We start from the raw sequence: 9114 nt of genomic DNA on the forward strand, positions 1-9114 counted from the left end.
CTGACATCGTAAATGATATCAGTGAATAGCGATAAGATAAGTTTGATGCTCATAAATCACTACTGATGATCATAAGTAAATTGTAAGTAAATTGCAATCGCGCAATAGGATGTCGGCCAGCCAAAATTGGTACGATATTGTTCTCTGTCAGAAATCGCTCATTTGCGGGGACACCTTCAATGCAAACCGCGAAATAGGATTGCAATTCATGAGGTCAACAACGCAAACGACAATGACTTGTCCCTTTATAAACGTTGTAAGTCAACAAGGATTTGCGGTGTTAAATGATACTAGTATAAAGCGACAATGAACGTTTGTTGTTAAAAAAATGTCAAGGGCTAAGATATGTAGCATGAATATATTGATGTATCCATGTTTGATAATCAATTGAATAATCGTCAAAGATTATTCATACTTGGAAAACGGGTTTCTTCGGGTCGGGTCAATCTCCCACTCAACCATTGTTATAATATGAAGTCGAAACGATGATTTTTTAATTATTTAAAACCCAATCATTTAAGTTGTGGGTTGTCTTTGATAAAGGGTGGTATTCGAAACGACGGTTTTTTAATTATCTAAAATGCAATCATTTAATTAGCGGGTTGTTTTCGAAAAAGGGCGGCATGGGAAAAGACGTATTTGGTATTATTTAAAATGCTATGATTTAATTTGCGGGCGTTTATCGAGCAAGGGCGACATGTGAAATGATGTATTATTAATTATTTAAAACGTACTATTTAATTTATGTGCGGTTTTCGAAAAAGGGTGGCATGTTAAAGGACGTTTCCTTTATATTTGACTGACGACGTTGATTTTGTATCTGCGTTGCAAAGGTGGCATCGATATCTTCGTCCAGGCATGGCGCCGAAGAAGATGACTATGGGAGCAATACGACCAGGCATGGCGTCGAAGAAGAGGACGATGAGAGCAGTACGACCAGGCATGGCGCCAAAGGAGGGGACGATTGGAGCAATACGACCAGTCATGGCGCCAAAGAAGAGCACGATGGGAGCAATACGACTAGGCACGACGCCGACGAAGAAGACAACCACTTCCACAGTACCAGCTTTAGCGCTTAAGACATATATTTTTGCCTTTTCATGTCGTATTTCGACTTTTGTTGTTTACTGTAGAAAATAATTTTAATGTCGAATTCTGAATACTACGCTCATGGTGCACTCAGTGCAACATCCACAGATAAGGGTGGGGGCAACGCCCTAACGAGGTCATAGATGACATCGAGCAGATGCAAGATGAATTTGTAGACAGGAACACTATCAGTAATTTTGTACGTACGTAACCACTATCATTTTCTAGGTCTTCGGTTTGTATGTTTTGAAGTTCGTAAATTTTTGCAACCAGACAATGTGTGATTTTGTCAATTATATTCAAAGCAACGCAACGAGCAATACAATACGCATCATCACCCCTTATTTCATGGTATGTCTGGTCTGCCATTGTTTTATTTGCTTTTATGACTTACTCACTTTTCTTGGTAGTTAAACCTTACTATTTCGTGTAACAGATGTACGTCCGACGAAAGCCATACACCAGTGGATTCCCAGATGCACTATCTTGTTGAAACAACGGTGAAGAGTTCGTAGACTTTACGAATTTTGATAAGGTAAGTGAACAAACCTCTTCTCCAAGGTTTAGTTGTTACATTCCCATCAGGATCTGTCTATGGAATTATAAATTATTGTATTGATTCGCAGATTTTACTTCCTACGTTGTGGCAAAATCCAGAACATTATTTGGGATATCCAATTGATAATCAGATAACTCTCATTGGATATGAATCTGGTGTATATCCAAATTGAATTTGGATAATGCTAAACTTCATGATGAAAAATCAACCAAGGAATTGGAAGGGATGGGGGGTTGTTGTGGATTTCTCCATGAAAAATTAAGATGATTTTGCCAACCCAAATTGTAGGTGTTGGAGAATGGATTGGGCACGGGTTAGCAAAACCTTGCGTCATCTAAGTTTGTTCATGAACAAACTCAGGGTACTGAGGCATCGCAGGGAAGTAAAAAATACGGTGTGTTGGGCTAGAACACAACACGCACACCTGCATAGCTGGTGAGGGATTCAACAACAACTCCTGGAACACCCTCCTGAGAGCTGCGTGTGCGATGATCCAGGGGAGTGGAAACCTGCACATCCATCGACGATAATCAAAAGACAGATAAAACTGAATATTAAAAAGACATACTAGAAAGTCATAAAATGTTTGGAAACAAGGACTGACGATTCCCTTAACAAATTCTGAGTTCGATCAACCCAAAGTTGTCACCCTGAAGACAGAAAATTTTAATCCAGAACGAACAGGTCATAGAACTGATATCAAACCAAACCTCTACAAGATCTTAGCATGACACTCGAGGGTAATCTTCAGACCGAGGTTTACAGAAAAAAAAAGTACCTGAATAGGGATTTGCAGGGGATTCAAAATCCTAAACTTTTTATCAAGAGGTGGAAAGGCCCAGCTACAATCCTAATTCACAACAACAATTGGCAACCCTATGGATCTCAATGAAAGGTGGATGCCATTCGCTGTCTTAGCCAAGTTTTCAACTGAGTTGCATTTAGAAATTACAGCTAGCAACAAGAACACCTCAAGTTAGATCTGATTCAAGGTTTTAATGGCATCCACCATTATCACCCATTATGGTTTATATGTAAGTGTGCATACACAGGCGTATACCAGGATCTTTTCATAGATATATCTCAACTATTACAATTAATTGATGAAGTCTAAAGTTATCCAATGCTAAGAAGAAGAACTTGAAACAGGGAGATTACAACAGAACTTTAATAGTCACCATCATGTAAAATGAAAATAATGCCTGTGGGCTTAAAAGAGTGACATAAATAACCATACCTTCCAGAATATTTTAGGCAACAGAAATTTTCCCCGGGAAGGGGATAAATCGAATGGGATGGTTATTATCTCTAACAATCTTATATAAAATCTGAAAAATAAGATAAAAAAATTTGTTAGATCAATACCATAATCATGCAATATTATATCACCATCTCAAGCAAATTAGAAGTGGTGTCACCAGAACATGTTTGAATTTCAGGCACTTCTAACAATCTGTATATCTCCTTTGTTCGTGGATGAAATACAACCTTTACTATGAATGCATGAACCTGGTTTCTAGCTCCAATCCAACTATATCCTGGCTTTTTCTTCTAAGAATCTTAACAGGGGTCCTTGACAATACATCAATAAAAATCAATGTGCTGTTTTAGATTGATAGCATATCCACAGCAATCCAGCCTCAACGATAATCTCGTGATGACCATAATAACACAAAGAAAAGGAAGTCCCAAGGCTCTGGTAAACCAGAGAATCTTATGATGTATTTTCCATATCCTTTTGAGGAGACAAGCACAAACATTGGGTGAAGGTATGATTTCAGAACGGCTTCAATAGTTGGGCAATACATAGCTTTAGACTCTCAAAAGGAATGAATTATAACAAACAGATTTGGAGAGATTAAGCTTTTTCATTCTAATTCTGAACACAATTTTTCTTTTTAATACATAGGAAAATACATTGTCACAAACCTGTATTGAATCAAGCGAATCCGAAAAGGTCAAATCCATGGGTCTAACAATCTTCAAACCAATAGGTTCAGAACATGACACGAGAGAAACTTAAATCTAAAGTGGCCTGAGATCAGACGAACATGCGCAGCTTGAGCCATACAAGGCTAAATTTAGGGCCTCGGATGGATTACAAACGAATGAATAGATCCAATACCGCAATAGCCAAATTAAAAGTATATAATCAGGTAAGCCAAACATAGATAATACGACTGTCACTCCGATCCAACAATGCATAAAAATAATAAAGAGAATAAAACGGATGTTGGAACATAAATGTTCCGTTAATGTCACCATGGGCGGATCGAATCTGCAATGTATATAGGTCGATCTCCTTCCTGAGGCTTCATGAAAAAGGGGAAAAAGAAAAGGGGACCCAAAGTAAGATCTTAACAGAAAGAAAACAGAAGAAAATGCAATAAAACGAAAGGAAATTCCGTGGAAAATCGCAAGGGATGGAGGAATATTTACCTACCTGCAGGGTTGCAGAGATTCTGGATGAAAGGGGAATCCGAAAACCAGCAAAATCCAAGGTGAATGAACTTTTATTTACAGGGATATTTGGAAGGATGAAACTTCCCCTTGATTCAATCGGCTGAAGATCTCTTCGTTGGCTGCTGGAGAAGGAGGTTAGCCTCCTTCTCACGATGATGGTTGATCCTCTAGAAGAACACCCGCTAGTTGTTTAAAAAGGAGATGGATGCGCCAGAAGGAAGGCCAACAATGGGGTATTTGGTTTTCTTGATTTGGAAGAGGGTCGATCAGCTGTAGAGCCTTCGTGATTGGGGAGGAAGAAGGTGCGGGGGTGAGAGGCGATTGAAAGAGGCTGAAGAAGGGAACATGCGGGGGTGAGGAGCGATCGATTCAGAAGAAAGGAAGAAGATATAGAGGTAAAAGCAGATGGAGGGGTGAAAAATGGATGGAAAGAGGAAGAAGATGCAAATGGGGAGGTGAAGAAGCGATCCTTTGAGGAGAGACCTGCGTGATCTTTTAAAAGGGGGGGAAGGTGCTTCGAGAAGGGAGTTTGTTGAAGATAAGCGGCTGGAGGAGGAGGGTGCTGTTAGGCATCGATGGCAGAGGAAGGCTTCAGAAGAGGCGTTTTGGAGGGTTTGCAGATGGAAGCTGAGAGAGAGGTGAAAGAGGCGAGAGTGAAGAGAGCATGGAGGGGGACGACTCTTTTTCCTTTTCTTCCTTACGAACCCTAAAAAAGATTTTTTTTTTTGCAAAAGACCCCCCTTTGATTTTCAATTTTTTACAAAAAGGGGGTTCCCGAGGTTTTTTTAGCAAAAATTGAAATTTTAAACTCATTTGTTTTTCAATATTTTTTTTTTTGTATTTTTTTGAAATAAAATCCTAAAGTTTTACGCGAAACTAATTTTTTGTGTTTTTATGAGAGATATTTACAAAAGTATTTTTCTGAGAATTTCAGACCATTTCGGGAAAATTTCTTCAAAAAAAGGGGTTTGGACCCAGGTTTTGAGAAAATGTTCGAGTTTTGGCACTCGAATCTAGAAATACAACGTGATGGATCCAAACGGATGTCAGATGGACTGTCCGAGCTATTTAAAAATATTTTTGGTATTTTCTGTAATTTTTAATTTAAAAGTTGGACAATGAGACTCAGATTTGGATCTGGACAATGGATCCAGATCCAAAATCAATTAAAACATATAGAATCAATTTAATTTCAGTAAAACTTGAGAAATGAACTGGAACTTAGATTTAAAAATGACTCATTTTGCTCAAAAATGAATTTAGGGGCAAGAATGGAATATTTAAAAGATTTTGAAAAAATTGGGGTGTTCACACCCTTGCATACACTTGAAGTAGAGACCAGTCTAGCAACCATCCTAGGGATAGTTTTCTACCTACCTAGCGTGCAATCACGATCAAACCATACCACGAAAGCAAGCAAAAATAAAATAAAGACTGAACCACACACTTGCACCCAAGCAGTTATTTTTCAGAAATCAAATTATGTGCAAGGTATCAATCATGCACAGTCACCTATGAAAGGGTAGCCTACTAGGTGGGTTGGGCAAGAAAAGTAAACTTGACTGTAGGAATAGCAAGTAACGCGGTTCTATAAATCCTAAATATAAAAGCAAATTAACAATCCTAATTAATAAGCAAGAAAAATAAACTAGCAAACTTAAATAATTTGCAGAATGAAAATGAGCAGTCCAAAATAAAACGCGAACAAACAAGAGGCAGTAAAGTAAATACTTGTTTTTTATCGTCGTTCGGATCAAACAAGATTTGACTATAATCTAAATCCATATCCAAAACCATACATTTCAAATATAAATGGATCATATCGCACATCCAATATTCTACTTATCTAGATCTAACTGTGTCAATCCCAGATCCATATAAAATATATATCATTATTAGATCCAAATATCTGGCCTGATACTATCCAGATTCAACATAAAACTTGGATCAAATTTAGATCCATATAGTATATTTATATATATTTATATTTGTCTCTAGATCAAATCTGGATCCATATCCCATATTCGAGCACAACATGTATCTGGATCAATCATAATCTTGGATCAAAACTAGATCCATATCTCATATCCGGTTATCTAAACCCAACACTAGATCCTCTCAAGTTCAACAAGATCCAATAATATTGTATAGATGTAAAACAAATTCAACTGGCTCTATACTCAATTAATTTAATCTATCCAAATTTGTATATGTTCAACCAGATCTGATGTGATTTACTGAATAAACTAGGTTTATATCCCACCTTACCAGACCCAAATATCTGATCTAATACTGATCAGATCCGCTCTTAAACCAAGCATAAGATCAAATGGATCATAGTCCAATTAAACTTGATCCATAAAAAATGAATCAATATCGACCATACAAAATGAAGATATAATATGATCCAAAACATGAACATAATATTAAGCATAAGAACAGTGCAATAGCTCAAAGAATTTTAGGATCAAGAAGTTTTACTTGATTCAACCAGGTCTTTTATGAAAATACTTGTACCAACTCGATCCAAACCTGTCAAGATGATGCTCTGGGCGGTATTCCATTAACCAAAAATAATTTTTTGCAAAATCATAAAAGTTAGAAATAGTTTTGGGTAAAATCAACAAACCAGAACATTAAAAACATAATATTCAAAAATCTCTTAATTAAACAAAAAACTTTAGGTGGTTTTCTATAATTTTAAAAACTTTGGAATTGTTCCAAATATACCAAAAAATACGATCATGTCTTGGGAATTAACCAGAGGATAGGTCTGTTTCTAAAAAATACAGAAACAGAGCCTCTATTCTGAAAAATATCAAGAGCATTTTATGAATCCACAAAAAAAAATAACTGAACTATTTCCTTAAAAAGTTTTTTTTTGTTACCCTTTTTGTAAAAGGGGAACTCTTAGGGTTTCCCCTTTTTACAAAAGGGGAAACATGAGAGACACTGAAAAGGGCGGATAAGGGTGATGCCCGACGACCTCACCACCGCCTTCGCTAGAAGATCTAGCAATTGCGTCCTTCTGAGGGATCTCCTCCACCCTACATCAGTGTCACCGCCATACGGCTATCGTCGACCAGCAGAGGAACTCACTCATCTCAATCGGCTGGAGCCCTGCTGCTCGTCGATAGCAAAGGTGTTGTCTTCGGTGGGGCGTCGAGCACTATCACCATCTACTTCAAATACCAGCTCCCCGACGAGGATCTAGATCCCCTTATTTCTATCACCAACGACGATGATCTCAAGCACATGATTCTCGAGTACGACTGCCTCTACACCCACTCCGATGAAAAGATCAGGTATGGATTCATGTCGCTGATGGAGCATCTCCTCTGGGTCGTCGTCGCCTCCGACATTAGGATCTGAGCCCTTGACCTCTACGGCCAAAGGACACTATCTCGCAGCCTCCTCCAAGAGCTTCGATCGAAGCATCGGTCTGCTGGATGCGACAAGGTGTTGTGGTCAGCGTCAGATTCTTCTCCATCCATCGATTGGCTCATCGACAAGATATCCTACAAGATCAGTGAGTTTTTTTTTTAATGTGTGTCACCCTTTTCATAAAAAAAATACTTAGGGTTTTCCCCCTTTTAAGAAAAAAAAGGAGAAAAATAGAGATGAGATAAAAAGGGGAAGATGGGGTCCAAGCCAGGGGTGCCGATCTAGGAGATGCGAGTTGCCAACAGAGGCGACAACGATCCAGTGTCATCCTTCTTCTTTGCAGTGCTGCCCATTTCCCTTTTTTCATTTCAATTTTTTGTTTATTTTGTTTCTTCAGCCCCATAATTTGACTGCTCTGTCAGGATCAGCCAATCTGTCTCCGGTAGAGAAGTTGTCGCAGGGGTCTCCTCCACTCCAGATGTTGGCAGCAACCAGAATGGAAAGGGAGTTCTATTTTGTCACTCTTTCGTTTCATTTTTTTATTGATTCCTCCACAGTCGATTCCGGCAACTGCCCAGTGTAGGGAACTCCACCACTTCCCTCTGTTGCTTTGCTGCTCCTCAACCTATGGGAACGTCTATTCCTTAGATAGCGGCCTCGTCTGGGTCAGTCCAGTGCAGACTCTCTCCTGCACCTCAAGCATCATCGGGTTTGGCTTCGAAAGCTCGGGATTCTGATAAGACAATGACACTGTCGGATTGCAGAGGCCTCCCTCCACAATCCTCAACTCGTCCACCATTGCGTTATCGCTGATATCACAGCCAAGTGGCCGATCAAGGGTTCCCTTCTAGAGGAGATCGCAAAGTGCCTGAATGGGTGGTTCATGGCCACAGGGAAGTCCAGGGGTCTCCTCCTCTATCGCTGACAGCAACGACCACTGATGGAGACCCTGACTTTGGATGCTGATGCAGGGCTTTCTCGCACCCTGTAAGCATGGCTTTAATACCACTGTAAGATCTAGGATCGGGGTGTGTGCAGTAAACTTTAAGGGAGAAGAGAAGAATGGTTGATATTAACAACTTGTTTCATGGGGGGTCGTCAATATGAATAGCGAGTTCTCTGTGATGTGCATCCTGCAGAGGCAGGAGCTGGGATATTTATCCTCCACTCAGTAGTCGTTACTCAGCCAAACCAACTTCATTGGATTCTCAAACATGCTAGGAATCCAATGAAGAGTGGGCCCACCATTATCCTAGTGATTCTTATCTCAATGCCCCACTAAGTGGGTCATTGGATTCCATGTGAGACCCATTTAGCCACACTGGATCTGTATCAGGATCCAACAGACTCACTAGATTGAACTGGGCTTGAACTTATGTAGAAGATTATTTTTAGCTAGTGATGTTAATGAAACGGATTTTATGCGACATTTGGTCAAATTCTATTCCGTTTAGTTGCATTTAGTAAACCAAAACCATATACAATTATTGCAAGAATATACAACTACGAAAGTGCAGATTTGGCGGGCTGAAGCATGCGTTGTTACACTTGGAATAACAAGGGACAATCTGAACTTCTCAACCTCTTGCATTGTAGTAATTCTCTGTAAACCCAGAGAA

This window comes from Nuphar pumila, chromosome 2 (assembly GCF_984573655.1).
Source record: "Nuphar pumila chromosome 2, dmNupPumi1.hap1.1, whole genome shotgun sequence".
Taxonomy (NCBI): Eukaryota; Viridiplantae; Streptophyta; class Magnoliopsida; order Nymphaeales; family Nymphaeaceae; genus Nuphar; species Nuphar pumila.